This window comes from Lissotriton vulgaris, chromosome 1_2 (assembly GCF_964263255.1).
Source record: "Lissotriton vulgaris chromosome 1_2, aLisVul1.2, whole genome shotgun sequence".
NCBI lineage: Eukaryota > Metazoa > Chordata > Amphibia > Caudata > Salamandridae > Lissotriton > Lissotriton vulgaris.
In genome coordinates, this window is record NC_141686.1 from 355,814,933 (window position 1) to 355,833,349 (window position 18,417).

The 18,417-nt window shown below is 49.5% G+C and overlaps 1 pseudogene across 1 annotated transcript in view; it reads right to left on the reverse strand.

Annotated features, from left to right (window-relative positions):
• LOC147736812 (uncharacterized) overlaps positions 1-17,186 on the reverse strand; it is a 116,897-nt pseudogene extending 99,711 nt beyond the window's left edge. Inside the window, exon 1 of the transcript XR_015307582.1 lies at positions 17,038-17,186. The product of XR_015307582.1 is annotated as an uncharacterized LOC147736812 (transcript). The remainder of the gene's footprint in view (positions 1-17,037) is intronic.
• Positions 17,187-18,417: the final 1,231 nt, after the last annotated feature.

Below are 18,417 nucleotides of genomic sequence, written 5' to 3' on the forward strand. Positions count from 1 at the left end.
ATTATACCACATATCATGAACTATTGTGAGAGTGATATGTGGATGACGACCAGCCGCCTGAAATTGAACTCCGACAAGACGGAGGTCCTCATCCTGGGCTCCTCACCCTCCGCCTGGGACGACTCCTGGTGGCCTCCCGCCCTGGGCACCGCACCCAAACCGACACACCATGCACGCAACCTTGGCTTCATCCTGGACTCCTCCCTCTCCATGACCAGGCAAGTCAACAACGTCTCCTCGGCGTGCTTCAACATCCTACGCATGCTACGGAAGATCTTCTGGTGGATCCCCACCGAGACCAGGAAGACGGTCACCCAGGCCCTCGTCACCAGCCGACTGGACTACGGCAACGCCCTCTACGCCGGTACCACCGCCAAGCTCCAAAAGAGACTCCAGCGGATCCAGAACGCCTCAGCCAGACTCATCCTCGACATCCCACGAACCAGCCACATCACCGGACATCTGAGAGACCTCCACTGGCTCCCCGTCAACAAAAGAATCACCTTCCGCCTCCTCACCCACGCACACAAAGCCCTACACGACCAAGGCCCGAGCTACCTCAACAGCCGAATCAACTTCTACGCTCCCAAACGCCACCTCCGATGCCAACCACGCCCTCGCCGCCGTCCCCCGCATCCGAAGAGCAACTACAGGAGGAAGGTCCTTCTCCTACCTGGCCGCCAAGACCTGGAACTCCCTCCCGACCCACCTGCGCCTGACCCAGGACCACCTCTCCTTCAGGAGGAAGCTGAAGACCTGGCTGTTCGAGCAGTAGCGGCACCCCCCCCCCCCAGCGCCTTGAGACCCTACGGGTAGGTAGCGCGCTATATAAGTGTCACTGATTGATGTTGCGGAGACTGGCACATAAGATAGGAGAGGGAACATACGTTGTCCTTTTACCCTCATTTTTCAATTCAGGTGCAGGAGGCCAGATTCTCATTTCTACAGACCAAGAAAACTACTACAAGTAATCAAAACACCCGATGTCATGCTCTATCCAGTCAGGGTTCATGAAAAGGAGGGGCAATCTCCAAAGGGCAATTAGAGGGCTGCACAAAACGTGCTAAGTGGCAACGACTGAACAAAGCGACTGTGAAGTGACTGGGGTTCATTATAACAACCTAAACTATCAGAGGACTAGGAGTAAAATGTTACATGCTTTTGCACGAGAGTATAAATACACTGCAATAATGGGATGTTCATTCGTGAAAATATCATATTTAAGCTTCTCCAAGACAAGTTAAAGGAGGCCTCTATGTACCATCAACATTGTAATGACAAACATGGGTATGCTGGGTTGGCCCCCTTGCACAGTTGGCATTTCTCGTACTTTGGTTGGTATTCGATTGTGCTGTGAGCGAACTTATTTTAGAGTGGATATGTTTAGATTATCAAGCAGCGACACCTCTAGTGTAGAGGTCAGGAAAGGTGAATAGAAATAAACAAACTTCTTTTCTACAGCGCTGCATAGAAATATCCACGCAGCAGAACAGTAGGCAAAGGTTACCCTTAACTAAGAAAGGATGTGTCGCCTTTACCATGTGGAGATGAAAGGGTGAAAAAATAAACAAAGCCTCGTTAACATGTTAATGGTCTTTTAAAGACCCGCGAAGTACTCGGGCGCCGCTGCCATAATCTCTAAAACTGTGTGTGTGTATTCACCGGGAAGCTGTCTGGCCCGGGCAGACGCACACGACCTGAGCGTTGCACGCCTGCCTTCAAGCCCTCACTGCGAGGGCCAAGGCTCCTGTTTGGGTGGGCCTGGCCCACCCGGCCCACCCGCTAGAACCGGGCCTGTCATGGTCACCCTACGCCCCCTGAGTCTCCGCCCACAGTTCCCCAACTTTTTTGTCCCCACTTCGACCACTGGTGAGTACCCATGCTCTAGAACAGAGGTCTTCAATCTGTGGGGCGCGACCCCCAGGGGGGTCGTGGAGTCCTTGGAAGGGGGTCGCAGATTCCGGCAGAGTGCAGTTCCTGGCTTGGGCTGATCGAGGGTGCTCAGTGGAGGCCTAATTCACACCGAGGTGTGAAAAACATCAAACCCTCATTAACAAGTAAAAGGTCTTTATAAGACCTGTCAAGTACTCGGGTGTGGCTGTGTGTGTGTGTCCCTGAAGCCGTTTCGAGCTGGGGGAGGAGGGGAAGTAGGGAGGGGGGGGGGCTGGGGGAGCAGGCTGTAGTGTAGCCCAGTGGTTCCCAATCTGTGCGCCGGGCAAATCTAGCCAGGGGCGCCATGCACAGAATTTGGGAATCACCAAGTTAATTAGGGTGCAAACTGTTAGGTTCTTTTTCCACTGGCCCACTACAGCTGTTACCAGCGTTAGCTGATAAATCTGAGAATATCGGGAGCCAGCGAAGCCTTTTACCCAGGCTGAAAAACTGTGAAACCACTTTGAGACTAACACACTGTGGCTTTTTACGGTGTTTAAAGAGTGTTGCCACTAATACTGGGAACAGTTTGGTAATTTCTAAGAATTTTCTAATTTCTAATTTAAAATACTTGTAGAGCGCAGCGTACACCTTGCGGTTTCTTGGCGCTGGGGGGATCGGCAACTGAGATGAAGAGAGACCAGGGAGAGATGAAAAAAAATATTGAGGGAGTTTTTAAGTAGGGAAAGCCTGACTGAAAAGAAACGTTTTCAGTTCTCTGCGAAAAGGGAGATACTGAGTAGCAGAGCGGAGGTGGTCAGGAAGTGAGTTCCAGAAGGTTGGGGCTAGGGTGGAGAAATTAGCCCCGCCCCACTTTTTGCGAGTGAAGCCAGGGATCTGGAGGAGGGACCTGGAGGAAGACCGAAGTTCTCTTGCAGGTACATAGGACTTGATTAGTGAGGAGATGAAGGCAGGGGCAGAGCCCTGACGGGCCTGGAAAACCATGCACCCGATCTTGAATAGAGCCCGTTCCTTTATGGGGAGCCAGTGGAGTTCCCTGAGAAGGGGGATGGAATGGTGATATCGAGGGAGGCCGTACACAAGCCGGGCCGCTTGATTCTGAACGGTCTGGAGTCTACGCAAACTGTAAGCAGGGATGCCGTGGTAAAGAGCGTTTGCGTAGTCCAATTTGGATATTACAAGTGCGGCCATGATGATCCTGAGTGCCTGGGGGGAAAAGAAGCGGGAAACAGTGCGGATAGTGCGGAGAGAAAGGAAACAAGAGGACACCACAGAGCTAATTTGTGAATGAAGAGTGAGTTGGCTGTTAATTTTGACCCCAAGTGTTTTGACCGTGGTGGAGGGGGTCGGTGCAGAGCCAAGAGAAGGGGGCCAGAAGAGAGAGTTCCAGGGACTGGATGAACCACCGGTGAGAACCAGCTCGGTTTTATCCGGGTTCAGTTTAAGGTGGTTGTGGTTCATCCAGTCCCTGATGAATGTCATAGTTGACTGGAAATTGGAGACCGAAAGAGGAGAAGGGGATAGATCAAAGATGAGCTGGAGGTCATCCGCGTAGTTATAGACTGTGACCTCCAGCTGCTGTAGTGCAAAGATGAGAGGAAAGATATAAAGGTTGAAAAGTAAAGGGGAAAGCGAGGAACCCTGGGGAAGACCGCAAGTGACAGGGAGGGGAGTAGCCGTGAAGTCGCCTAGTCGGACCGCCTGAGTGCGTTCCCTCAGAAAGGAGGAGAGCCAGATCAGAGCTGATCCCCCGATGCCAGCCGCCTTGACACGGGTGAGTAGGATGGTGTGGTCCACCGTGTCAAAGGCGGCGGAAAGATCAAGGAGGACCAGTGCCTGGTGTTTATTTTCGTCCATACCTTTTCTGAGTTTGTCCAAGACTGAGACCACGACTGACTCGGTCGAGTGCCTGGGACGAAACCCAGCTTGGCGGGAGGCCAGACTCCCATTTGCCTCAACATGGGCGCTGAGCACCGCGGTGACATGGCGTTCCATCACCTTGCCCAGGAAGGGTAGTAAGGAGATAGGGCGATAGTTGGCCGAGATAGAGGAGTCAGCGCCAGATTTCTTCAGGATGGGCACTATGGTAGCTGCCTTAAGTGGATAGGGCACTACGCCTTGTGCCAGGGAGCTGTTGAGGAAGGCAATGGGGGGGTCGGGGCAGCTGGAGTAGATTTGCTGCAGGACTCGTGCTGGGCAGACGTCCGCGGGAGATCCCGACTTCACTTTAGGGAGTATCTCCAGGAAGGAGTCCTGCGTGAGGGGAGGAATAGAAGTAAGCAGGTAAGGGAGGGGAGGGGGGGCGGGATCGACGAAGGCAGAGGAGGGTGGAGGGATATTGACCTTAATGGTTGCTATTTTCTCCAAGAAATAGGTATTGAGCTGGTCGCAGAGAAGTTGGGAGGGAAGGATATTGGGCGAGGTACGGTCTGAGAATGCCAGGTCATTCACTGTTCTAAAAATTTCCCTGGGTTTGTTTTCGGCGGAGGTAATTTTAAATGAAAAGTAGGTGGACTTAGCAGCCAAGATCGCTGTTTTATATTTGTCCAGTGCTGATAAGTAGTGGGTTTTTAATAGGGGATCGTAATTTTTCCTCCATTGCCTTTCAGCTTGTCGGGCGCTCAGTTTAAGGTCTTTTAGGTGGTCATTGAACCATCTATTACAGTCCTTAGGTCGGCGGATGGAGATGCGGCGTAAGGGCGCCACAGAGTCGCAGCCATCCGCCAGCCAGATGTTAATGGCTTCGGCTTGAGAGGTAGATGTTAAGCCAGTAAGGATAGGAGTAGAGTCGCGTAGCATGGAGGTCAAGGAGGGGTAATCTAATCTATTCCAGTTCCGTGCCCAGGTGTTTTTGGCACGCGGAGTTTTAGACATCGCGTTACGGGGAATAGAGAAGGAGATGAGGGCATGGTCGGACCAAGGGCATGGCGAGACAGTGACCGAGGCCACAGGGAGATTGAGGGACCAGACCTGGTCCAATGTGTGCCCATGGCAGTGAGTGGGGACGGCTATGTGCGACACAAAATTGAGGGTTGAGAGGCAGTCTGTGAACTCTTTAGAGGCTGAGCACTCGAGCAGGTCTAGGGGCCAATAATTGAAGTCCCCTAGCACCAAGACCGAAGCGTAGTTGACCACCAAGTTGGCCAGTAGGTCTTGAAAAGCCGGCAAGAATGCAGGCGAGGGCTGAGGGGGCCGGTACATTAATAGACAGGTGATGGGGGGGGAAAAAGAAAGAGAACGGGCTACCAGAAAGTCAGCAGGGGGAATGGGGGGTGAGGGAAGTAATTGGAAATTCAACTCCGACCGAGCGATCAGGGCAACCCCACCACCAGTCTTGCCCGCCGGCCGGTCGGCTCGAAGGGCCACATAAGAGGGGGGTAGGGTGGCTAGGAGAGCAGGGAGGGAAGTGTCACAGTACCAGGTTTCGGTCAAGAGCAGTAGGTCAGGTTTCTCAGTATCGAGTAAGACGAACAGCTCATGGTGGTGCTTGACCGCTGACCTGGTATTGAGTAAGAAGACAGACAGTGCCGGCGAAGGGGGGGGGGGGGTCGGGGGGAAGGGTGGGGCAGGGTGACGGGGGAGCGGGTAGCGGGAAGTGAGGGGCTATGGGGGAAGTGGGGGCAAGGCCTAGAGAGGAGATCAATCTGCGGGTGGAATCTGGAAGTAGCCATTGACCTTGAAGGGCAATAAGATCCTTTGAAGAGTAGGATGTAGTTTTGGCATGGAGTCGAGCCCCTAGCCCCGTCCGGCCGCGGACGGGCGCAGACGGGCTTGCCTTAGGCGCGCCTTCGGTGCGCAAAAGTCGCGCCCGCTGCGCTCGTCCGCTGCGCTTCCTGCCAAAACACATGCTTTATACCGGTAGGTGAGGAGGTTGGGGGGGGTGTGGCCAGCCGAGGGGGCGTGTCTCGCCTCGCCCTCGAGAATGGCGACTGAAGCGAAGGGGTCGTTGCAGCGAGTAGCGCTGTTCTAGGATGCCAAGATACAGGTAAGAAGGGATATCAGGTTTTAAAAGCACAGTAATTAGACACAGAATACAGTTTTAAAATTTCGTCCCTGCTCCCGGCTTTCCGCCTCAGGAGCCAATCATTAATGCAGCGCCTGGCGTTGGGGGCGCGCTATTTGTAGTCGTGGCGGGGGGGCGTGGCCAGCCGAGGGGGCGTGTCTCGCCTCGCCCTCGAGAATGGCGACTGAAGCGAAGGGGTCGTTGCAGCGAGTAGCGCTGTTCTAGGATGCCAAGATACAGGTAAGAAGGGATATCAGGTTTTAAAAGCACAGTAATTAGACACAGAATACAGTTTTAAAATTTCGTCCCTGCTCCCGGCTTTCCGCCTCAGGAGCCAATCATTAATGCAGCGCCTGGCGTTGGGGGCGCGCTATTTGTAGTCGTGGCGGGGGGGCGTGGCCAGCCGAGGGGGCGTGTCTCGCCTCGCCCTCGAGAATGGCGACTGAAGCGAAGGGGTCGTTGCAGCGAGTAGCGCTGTTCTAGGATGCCAAGATACAGGCCTTTCATTTTTCACAAACAATATCGCCATTCTTGATAACAGGCAAGAAAATGGAGCATTTTGTTCTGTGCTGTTTGTTTGGCTGATTTCCCAAAGCAAACGTTAAAGTCGTGTTGGGTGGTGCGATATCTTTCGCTGCTCGCTATTTGCACATTGCTCAAGTTGTCTAGCTCCTGTGTGTAACTTCTGCAGTGAAGTTTTCCAAAGGCAGCAAATGATGTACATGCAAGGCAGGCTCCATCAAACGTTATGCGCGCAGACTAGATACCGCTCACGCTCTGGCTAATTGAGCATACTAATCAGCTGGGCTTCTCCCAGATTGATGGGCCCAAGCAGCTGACAACTATGTACAGAAGACATAAATATTGAATCCGCTACTTGAAATAAAATGCATTTTTGTAGAAACCTGTCGTTTCTTGTAGTGGGGACAAAAGCTACCTGCTCTATTTACTGGGACGACAGACAACAACCACTAAGGCAGACAGCAACAATGGAAACGGGCTCAACATTTAAAATAAACATTAAAACATTTAAAAGAAAAGAAAACTAACAAATGTGTGTTAATCTGCCTCAAGGGGCCTTTAAAAAAGGATTTTCACGAAAATTCCCAATTTCAGTCATATATGTATTAGGAATTCAATTACAGTAATCATAAATACACTTGCCTTTATCTTTAGAACTGACGCTCTGAGGACTGCTTTGAGGATTGCTGCTTACCTCCAACAGATCGGCGCCTTCACCCGCCCGCCTCCCGCTCCTAAAACCAGCTTCGAAGACGGTGAGCGGAGCGCGGTGCAGGGCGAGGAGACTACTACTCCCAGCAGCCCTAGCGGCACCGGCCGCGTCAGTTTCGCGCCAGGAGGCGCAGAAAAGCGGAGTCACCCCGGTCGAGGGGGTATCTTTAGAACTGACGCTCTGAGGACTGCTTTGAGGATTGCTGCTTACCTCCAACAGATCGGCGCCTTCACCCGCCCGCCTCCCGCTCCTAAAACCAGCTTCGAAGACGGTGAGCGGAGCGCGGTGCAGGGCGAGGAGACTACTACTCCCAGCAGCCCTAGCGGCACCGGCCGCGTCAGTTTCGCGCCAGGAGGCGCAGAAAAGCGGAGTCACCCCGGTCGAGGGGGTATCTTTAGAACTGACGCTCTGAGGACTGCTTTGAGGATTGCTGCTTACCTCCAACAGATCGGCGCCTTCACCCGCCCGCCTCCCGCTCCTAAAACCAGCTTCGAAGACGGTGAGCGGAGCGCGGTGCAGGGCGAGGAGACTACTACTCCCAGCAGCCCTAGCGGCACCGGCCGCGTCAGTTTCGCGCCAGGAGGCGCAGAAAAGCGGAGTCACCCCGGTCGAGGGGGTATCTTTAGAACTGACGCTCTGAGGACTGCTTTGAGGATTGCTGCTTACCTCCAACAGATCGGCGCCTTCACCCGCCCGCCTCCCGCTCCTAAAACCAGCTTCGAAGACGGTGAGCGGAGCGCGGTGCAGGGCGAGGAGACTACTACTCCCAGCAGCCCTAGCGGCACCGGCCGCGTCAGTTTCGCGCCAGGAGGCGCAGAAAAGCGGAGTCACCCCGGTCGAGGGGGTATCTTTAGAACTGACGCTCTGAGGACTGCTTTGAGGATTGCTGCTTACCTCCAACAGATCGGCGCCTTCACCCGCCCGCCTCCCGCTCCTAAAACCAGCTTCGAAGACGGTGAGCGGAGCGCAGTGCAGGGCGAGGAGACTACTACTCCCAGCAGCCCTAGCGGCACCGGCCGCGTCAGTTTCGCGCCAGGAGGCGCAGAAAAGCGGAGTCACCCCGGTCGAGGGGGTATCTTTAGAACTGACGCTCTGAGGACTGCTTTGAGGATTGCTGCTTACCTCCAACAGATCGGCGCCTTCACCCGCCCGCCTCCCGCTCCTAAAACCAGCTTTGAAGACGGTGAGCGGAGCGCGGTGCAGGGCGAGGAGACTACTACTCCCAGCAGCCCTAGCGGCACCGGCCGCGTCAGTTTCGCGCCAGGAGGCGCAGAAAAGCGGAGTCACCCCGGTCGAGGGGGTATCTTTAGAACTGACGCTCTGAGGACTGCTTTGAGGATTGCTGCTTACCTCCAACAGATCGGCGCCTTCACCCGCCCGCCTCCCGCTCCTAAAACCAGCTTCGAAGACGGTGAGCGGAGCGCGGTGCAGGGCGAGGAGACTACTACTCCCAGCAGCCCTAGCGGCACCGGCCGCGTCAGTTTCGCGCCAGGAGGCGCAGAAAAGCGGAGTCACCCCGGTCGAGGGGGTATCTTTAGAACTGACGCTCTGAGGACTGCTTTGAGGATTGCTGCTTACCTCCAACAGATCGGCGCCTTCACCCGCCCGCCTCCCGCTCCTAAAACCAGCTTCGAAGACGGTGAGCGGAGCGCGGTGCAGGGCGAGGAGACTACTACTCCCAGCAGCCCTAGCGGCACCGGCCGCGTCAGTTTCGCGCCAGGAGGCGCAGAAAAGGGGAGTCACCCCCGTCTCGCGGGACGCGAGCGGGACGCCGGGCTAAGCCCGGGCAAAGGGCGGGCCCTCTGTGGCCCTCAGTGGCCGAGGTAGGCTGGGCTGGGCCCACTTTCTTTCAAATATTTTTAAATATACCATCAGTCGATATAGCTGACGGATACTTGGCGAGGTGACCATTCGCTCATTGGGCCTGGCACATACAGCATAACACGTGCATTGACTTTTATATAGTTTAAGTCAGTCCATTTCCAACTTTTTTTATCCCAGATTTTAATTTCTTAAATTTGATTCTAATCACAAAACGACTGACAGGTTTCTGCAGAGTGCACTATGTCAGTTAGGAAATTACGTTCTGGAAGAACGCTTGAAGGGCGGCCAAATGCATTAATAAGATCGAACCCCTTGCAGAACAAATACGCTAATAGCTTGCAATTGAAGGGACAAAGGCAGTTAATGGAAATTTGGGAAAATTCGGCAAAAAAGGAAATGGAAAGATCTCCTCCAAAGGAAGAGGGGTCGCTACCACAATTAGACTTTCCTTTTGAGTCTGATTTTACTCAAGACTCAATTTCCATGTTTCTACCAATCTCTAAGGAGGCAAGTACTATGCCAGCTTCTACTGACAGTGAGCTCCCTAAGTTGATATCATCAAAGTTAGAAGTAAAACAGCAAAATGAGAAAGTCGGACAGATGGAGAAGGATGCAGTGGAACTATCTATGTTGTCCAGTATTGATTTAGAACTCTGTGGTCGATACATGGATGAGAGACAGGGGAACCAATCCGAACTGAACAAAACTCCCAACAAAGTACATCCCCCTGGACTAACATTATATAGCAGTACTCCATCCATTGCATCCAACGACATTCCCTCTATGCAAAGTGAGATGAAATCTCCAAATCTCAATCTATCAGGGATTCGTGCTTATGTAGAGACCGAATATCCAAAAAATGAAAAACCGATTTCAGACTCTTTAATAGCTCTCGAGGACCTTCTGGCCTCTATATTATTGCTATTAGGAAAATTTGCTGTGAGTACTGATTGTATTATGGACTCAGTAACTGAGATTTTGAAAGTCCTAGTGACAAAGCATACGGAGAATGGAAAAGTCATGCCCAGTACTCCAGTGACCTCAAATACTGCGGAAGGCAATAACATATTAAGAACAACTCCTGTGAACCCAAATACTGTGGAAGGCGATAACATATTAAGAACAACTCCTGTGGTTGGGCCAACGCTCCAGGTAGAAGTACATGAGCATGTTGAAACCTTAATACCATCCTCCACAATAAAGTTGAATGAAAAACAAAGAGACTCTATAGTGATGGACGAAAGTTCACGCCTCACATCTGATACTACATCAAAGAGTCAAACAAAGGAGGAAGAAGGCCCTGTAGAGGACAATCAAACCACTGGAAATGCGTTATTCCCTATCTTTAGTCATGACAAAAAAGAATATGAATCAACATCTGATACTAAGGGATTCAAAAAGGGAAAATGTAAAAAATATAAAGGAAAGAACAGGAAGCCAGTTCGCAAGTATACGAGGAGACGACAAAGGCAAGTTATATTTCAGCAACATGTAAATGAAGCTTTGGAGGAACTGGAAATCTCAGAAAACTCCATATTAGATACCAATATGAAAGTGGCAGAGGTTTGCGCCTCCACCTTGACTGTGAAAGACATTCCTGCTGTTAAAATTAGTGATGGAAGAGCCCCAAGTTCTGAGATTAACGAGTCAGAACCACGTGTATCAGCAGAAGAAAACATAAGAAAGGAGACTACGGTAATACGGACACTTAATCCATCTGCCCCTATTTTTCAATTGCCTTCTGAAGTACCACTGGTATCAATTAATGTGCCACCAAAAGTTGCTCCGGTGTGGGTAGATACACTGTCATTGGACTTTTTGCCATTATTTGACTTTGACCTAACTTTGAATAGGTCATGGCTGCTTAGCTGCCTTAAAGATATTGAAAGTTTAAAATTAATTCAGTCAAGTGACATAGATCTGGTTTCAATAGTAACATGTGAGAATGGTCAACGAGCAAGGGTTAAATTCTGCTCAAAAATAATTGCTAATATCATTCTCCAGCAAGCAGAAGCTTTTCAATGTCGAGGTATAGATGTATTACCATTTACTAGTATTTGCTGTAGAGAAGGACCATTTAAATTGGGTGTTAAACAAAATGTCTTGTCCGCTTGTAACAAGGATTTAAAAATCTGTGTATCAAGGGGAAAGCGTATGGTTTCAAAGATTCCAACATGTAATGAGAACGTGATTTCGTCTCAATGTCATGACCCCCAGAAATGGAATTGGCTACCTGGAGCATTATCGAGTAACACATCGATGAGTAAATGCTTATTTCAGCATCTTTAACAGACAACTTAATATCATCTCCTGGAATGCTGCAGGTTTATACAATTCCCCTGAGAAACTGAACTATCTCCTTTCTCTGAATGCTGATATATTGTGTATCCAAGAAACATGGTGTAAAGATATACAATATGGGGGGAAAGACTATTTTGTTTTTGAGGCCCCCGCTACTCCATCAAATAGAGGTCATGCAAAAGGGGGAATTGTCTGTTTTTTATCTAATGCTTTCCAATGGCAATTCTCTCATCACGTTGATATTAGCAAACTTTTTCAAGTAATAACCATTAATAATCTAGCTTTAGAAGGTCCTCGAAAGTCACTCGTAGTTATTAATGCATATATACCCCCAGAACATAAGTTTAATGCTGTCTTAAAGCGAATGTTCTTGTACATAAAACAGTTGATAGAGGGGGCTGTCCCTCCATATATCCTTCTTATGGGTGACCTGAACTGTAAAGTCTCTAACATAAGCCTAGAGCTATTTAGAAATAAGACAAAGGAAGAAGCGTATAATATACCTCAATCTGTTTTTCCTAATAAAATAAAAACCAATAAAAGAGGAAAGATCTTATTAGAGGAAATAAGCTTGGTAGAGGGGCTTATAGTAAATGGCAGAATGCCCTCTGATGTCCCAGCTAAGTTCACACATGGGTCATACAGAGGTGAATCTATTTTAGATTATGTTATCACAGACTATGAGACGTACTCTTTTATTCAGGATATTGTGATTTCTAACTCTACCTTGAGTGATCATAAAATCATTAATATAACAATTTCCCTCCAACCCCCTGCGGCTGAGTCCTGGACTTTGAGTAATACAGGAATTAATATTAAGTGTAAGGGAGGAAGATGTTTCTGGGATTCTAGATCTATAAGGAACGTTCAAAGTATTCTTGCCCAAACCATATTGGAACTAGAGGAATGGCAAGGTTCAGAACTCCTTCAGTTTTAATTACTATCGCAGAAACTAAGAAGGATGGCAAAGAAGAATAGTAATCCTAAGAACCTCCCACGCCCTCCGCCTTTATTGCTATCCTTAAATAAGGAAGTAAATAAACTCGTTAGGCAACAATACCTAAACAGAACTAGAGAAAACGAACGAAACTTAGCCCTACTCAAAAGAAGAAGGAACAGATTAAAAAATAAATTAAAGAAAGAAAAAGAAGACAATCTATGGATACGGTTAAGAGAGGCATCTGTCAATAATAACTCTAGAGACTTCTGGTCTGTAATAGGAAAAGGATGCGGAGCGAGAACTCTTCCTACTCCAGTTTCTATTGCAGAGGAAGTATGGATGACATTTATCTCTAATCTTTACGCTTCCAATGGAGTGGAGGATAATAATTTGGAATTTATCCTGAATAAAGATGATAATATAGATCTTCCTACTGAAGAATCTATAGCAGCTGTGATAAGAAGTATGCGCTCTTCCGGAGCCATGGGCCCGGATGAATTGCCCATGACTATGATAAAGCAGGATGTTACTTTATGGAGTAAGATATTACTCCCACTGTTTCAGACATGTTTTATTACTAAATTAGTCCCCAATTCTTGGAGGGGTAGTATTCTGATTCCCATATTCAAAAAGGGAGAACGGGATAACCCTAAGAATTATCGCTTAATTGCACTTTTAGATTCAATAGGAAAAATTTTCGCAAAATGTGTTTTATTATTAATTATGAAATGGATAGATGTAAATGATATTTTACCTATGCAGCAAACTGGCTTTCGTAAAGAGCATGGAACCCTGGATAATTTAACTGCCTTACAGGTGCTTGTAGACAAACATGTCCGAGTTCGAGGAGGCGGAATATATGTGGCATTCATTGATTTTTCAACCGCGTTTGATAAGGTAGATCGGTCAATGTTATGGAAAAAACTTGCCACAATGGGTATGCCAGCATATTTACTAGAATTGGTAAAGTCCCTTCACACCAACACATGGTGCAAGCTGTTACTAGGTGGGGAAAGGGGACTTTCCCAATCAATCCCTTCCCCGAATGGATTAAAACAAGGATGCATATTAGCCCCTATACTGTTCTCCCTATATACAGCTGACCTACCGTCCCAAATAACATCCAGTGGAGGACTAGCCCCAAAAATCGGGGGAGTACCAATATCTGTTCTAATGTATGCAGACGATATACTTGTTCTTGACCTAACTCCGAAGGGCCTGTCAAACCGCCTGCATGCATTAACACTTTTCGCAGAAACACACTTTATGAAGATTAATGCTACTAAAAGCAAGATTATGTGTATTTTCGGTAAGAAAAAATGCAGGTCTGCAAACTACAACTGGATATTAGGAGGACAGAAATTAGAGGTCGTTAAAACCTACACCTTTTTAGGGAAAATAATTACAGCAAACATAAGTGAGACTGCCCACATAGAGCACAATTCTCGTAAAGCATTGTCACATGGGATGGGATTGTGCTCTTTGTATAATGCTACAGGGAAGAGACACTTCACATTATTCCTTGATGTATTCAAAGCTAAGATACCTGCCACTCTCCTTTATGGGATTGAATTAGTGGATATAAAACACTGGGGATTTGTGCCGAAAACAGAAGGAAAGATCTTAAGGAAAATATCATGTCTAAATACGGCCTGCTCTGACAGTTCATGCAGGCTAGAATTTGGTTTGAGAAGTGGTTGGGTGCAGGGGTTGATTGCCCTTGTAAGATGGGTAGCCTGTCTGGTTAGAGGAAAAAATGGTTCCCTCAGAGAAGCGATTAAAAGAGAACTTTTGGGGGATCTCAACGACTTCTCTTTATTGGTAAAAAACTTTAGAATGGCTGTTGGTCTACTAGAGTTGGATGCAAACATCTTGTTCTTATTAGACCCTGTTGAACTTAAGATGAAATTAAAAAATGCATCCTGGGAACTATGTTACAAACTAGATAGGATAGCCCAATCAAGGAAAAAAGATAGACAATCTCTGTTAAATACATACTTGTTTAAACAGCCCCAACAATATCTCATCTGGAACATCCCTCACAGAATCAGAAGGTTATGGTTTTTATTGAGACAAGATCTGCTTCCTTTAAATTCTCTTCACGCAAAATGGTACGGTGTGTCTCCCGTATGTAATTTCTGTCATAATGGTGTACAGAATCGTAATCATGTTTTGTTTGTATGCAAGGTATTGCGTCCTTTTCGCCTCAAATGGCTAAAACCAATTTGTCTGCAGCTAGGAATTTTAAATGTAAATACTTTTCTCCATGCACTTTATAGCCCACCTAATGAAATGTTTTGCTACAGAATTTTTAACTTTTTTAAAAGTTTTTTAGATATTTATTAATAATGCACGGGGAATTGCTGGGGATTGCTAGACTAATGATTGTATGTGCCACATCGCTTTTTCTAGACTGTATGGTTCTACTTTGTTGTTTCCTTTATGTGATGTATACTGTGTGTTTTATTTTATGTGGCCCTCACTGAGAGCCAAAACATAATAAACTTTGACTTTGACTTTGACACTTGCCTTTATTAGCAGGGGACAGAAACCTCCAAAAGGCAAACTCTATGTACCATACACATAACATTGGCTTTCTTAGAAGACATAAATACTTATGTTTGGTACTTGCGTTTCCTAAAACTGATGTGATCGAAGATGGAGACATTTTTTCCAGTGCTTCGTTGATGAGCCTCACAATGTGATGAGCATGACACGAACAGTAGTCCAGGTGTTGAATAAATGCACACATGCATTCAGGGTTTTTGCAGACTAAAGATTAAATTACCATTGCTACTTTGGTTGCAGTAAAATCTGTGCATGTTAAACTGCACACGTATACCTCCTTGCAGCAATCCCAGATGTACAGGTTCTCCCAGAGAAATACTTCTTGCATGTATATATTACACTGCTTGGTCACAGAAATGCAGGCAACACAAACAGATCTAGAACACTCCATGACCTAGGTGGATGGCTATGCGACGAGCCACAGAATGGGGCGCTGGTGGCTTCTATTTCTTTGGCCTGTGGGCTGGACCTGTACAAGACTAGAGGCTATTTCCCTGTGGGCGTGGACTTAGGTTTGTGGGCGCAATTCAAGGTTAATGGGCGTGTTTCCATGCTTTCAGGCTGTATATGATTATAATTCCTTCATCTGCTTCATCCCAATCATTTTCAGGGAGAAAAAATGGAAGTACTCCTGAGGCCGAAATTGCACCTCCCCCAACCAACATAATAAAGTAACATAATGAGGAGCCACGGTCAACGACTAATAGGTCAAGGGAGCCATGAGTTCAAACTGTTTGGGAACCACGGGTGTAGCCCTTTGAGGTCAATGGATATTGCGCGCCTGGAGCTGTGGGTCCCGTGACACGTCCCCCGCCCCCAGCAGGGAGGCACAGAGATGCCCTCCCATGATCGGGAAAGAAGGAAGAAGACGCAGAGAGATACTGACCCCCCCCCATGAGAGAGGCACAGAAAAGGTGGGTGGATGGATGGGTGGATGGATGTAAGGATGAATGGATGTGTGAAAAGGTGGGTGGATGAATGATGAATGGATGAAAGGGTGGATGGATCGATGAAAGGGTGGATGGATCGATGAAAGGATGAATGGATGAATGGATGAAAGGGTGGATGGATCGATGAAAGGATGGATGGATGAAAGGGTGGATGGATGAAAGGATGAAAGGGTAGATGGATGGAGGATGTAGGGATGGATAAAAGGTTGCATGGATGAATGATGGATGGATGTGTGAAAAGATGGGTGGATGAATGATGGGTGAATGGATGGATGAAAGGGTGGATGGATGAAGGATGGATGTATGGATGGAAGATTGAAAGAGTGGACGGATGAAGGACGAATGGGTGGATGAATGGATGAAAGGGTGGGTGAACGGATGAAAGGGTGGATGGATGGAAGGATGAAAGGGAGGATGGATGAAGGATGGATGTATGGATGGATAAAAGGTTGCATGGATGAATGATGCATGGATGGATGTGTGAAAAGGTGGGGGGATGAATGATGGGATGGATGGATGGATGGATGAAAGGGTGGATGGATGGATGAAAGGGTGGATGGATGAAGGATGGATGTATGGATGGATAAAAGGTTGTATGGATGAATGATGCATAGATGGATGTGTGAAAAGGTGGGGGTGATGAATGATGGATTGATGAAAGGGTGGGTGGGTGGATGTATGGATGAAAGGGTGGAAGGGTGAAGGATGGATGTATGGATGGAAAGATGAAAGGGTGGATGGATGAAGGATGGATGGATGGAAGGAAGGATGAAAGGATGAATGGATGTGTGAAAAGGTGGGTGGATGGATGATGGGTGGATGGATGGAAGGGTGGATGGGTAAAGGATGGATGTATGGATGGAAAGATGAAAGGGTGGATGGATGAAGGATGGATGGATGGAAGGAAGGATGAAAGGATGAATGGATGTGTGAAAGTGTGGGTGGATGAATGATGGATGTGATGAGGTCTAACAGGCGCATTTATGGTTGTCAAAAGATGATGATGAGGAGTACCAGTTTCTAGACACTTTTGTCGGAAGGGGGTCCTTACCCCTAAAAAGGTTTTACAAGGGGGTCTCGGCATCAAAAAGTTTGAAGACCTCTGCTCTAGAAGAATCCATCGCTCATAATCTAGCAAAGAATACAGCGCCTTCCCTAGCATGAAAGCACTATCCGCTGCGTTTCAAGAAGGACATGCGCGGGAGGCCTTGTTGGAGGACATGCTGCATCCCTTTCACAGGCGCCCAGAAGCAGCATTGGCAGAATTCAGCGCTACACAACATCCTTCACATTAACATACAGGAAGTGGAAAGGTCACACTTACGGCAGTAGTCTTGCGTTCCGCCTCCTGCTTCCTCAGGATCACGGGCGAGCAGGATTCCAGGGGGTACAGCGCCTAGAAGAACATCAGAGGCCTCTCGGCGCTGTGGGACTCTAGGCGGAACTCTAGCAATGCGGAAAGGCATTCTTCTGCGTCGATTTTGGACGGGAGGAGGTGAGAGGAGCCCAGAAAGGCGGGAGGCGGGAGAGGGGAGGGAGCTGCAGGGGTGGAGGGGGGCGGGGGCGGAGGGAGCCGCGCAGGTTAGACAAGCTCCCCCGGTCGGACGGGTTTTGAAGCCGGACTCCGCCGCCAGGTGAGAGGCCCCGCTGGAGCACCCATGCCCTGTGACCTCTCTTCACCTCATTCCTTGTCTCTACCTCCAGGCGAGGGGTGGGGAGGGACAGGGCACCCCGGGACAGGCAGCTCTTTGAGCTTCAAAGTCTGGTTTTGTGAGCCCTGTCTTTCTCTTTGGTCTTCAGACCTCCCCTCCTTGTCTCGGCCTTTCATCCTTAGCGCCTCACTATAGCGCCCTGAGTGCTGCCGTCTGGCTCTTCCCGGGCCTCCTACTCTGCCCCCGCTGCCCTGTCTGTCTCTCGTGTCCTCTTCCAGCAGTGACTGTCTCATTCTCTTCTAGCGTCTGTCTCTCCTCGTCTCGCAGCTCTGGGGGGCAGGTGGGCGTTGTCTCAGCTGCCCAGGGGGGTATGAGTGGCCTCTCTGGGGGCAGGTGGGCGCTGTCTCAGCTGCCAGGGGGGGTCTCAGTGGCCTCCCTGGGGGCAGGTGGGCGCTGTCTCAGCTGCCGGGGGGGGGGGGGGGGGGGGGGGGAGGTCTGAGTGGCCTCTCGGTCGTCTGAGTGGCCTCTCTAGGGGCAGGTGGGCTCTGTCTCAGCTGCCCAGGGGGGGGTCTGAGTGGCCTCTCTGGGGGCCGGTAGGCGCTGTCTCAGCTGCCAGGGGCGGTCTGAGTGGCCTCTCTGGGGGCCGGTGGGTGCTGTCTCAGCTTCCCAGGGGGTCTGAGTGGCCTCTCTGGGGGCAGGTGGGCGCTTTCTCAGGTGCCAGGGGGGTTCTGAGAGGCCTCTCTGGGGGCAGGTGGGCGCTGTCTTAGCTGCCAGGGGGGTCTGAGTGGCCTCTCTAGGGGCTGGTGGGCGTGGTCTCAGCTGCCCAGGGGGGTCTGAGTGGCCTCTCTGGGGGCAAGTGGGGGCTGTCTCAGCTGCCAGGGGGGTCTGAGTGGCCTCTCTGGGGGCAGGTGGGCGCTGTCTCAGCTGCCAGGGGGGGTCTGAGTGGCCTCTCTGGGGGGCAGGTGGGCGCTATCTCAGCTGCCAGGGGGGGTCTGAGTGGCCTCTCTGGGGGCAGGTGGGCGCTGTCTCAGCTGCCCAGGGGGGTCTGAGTG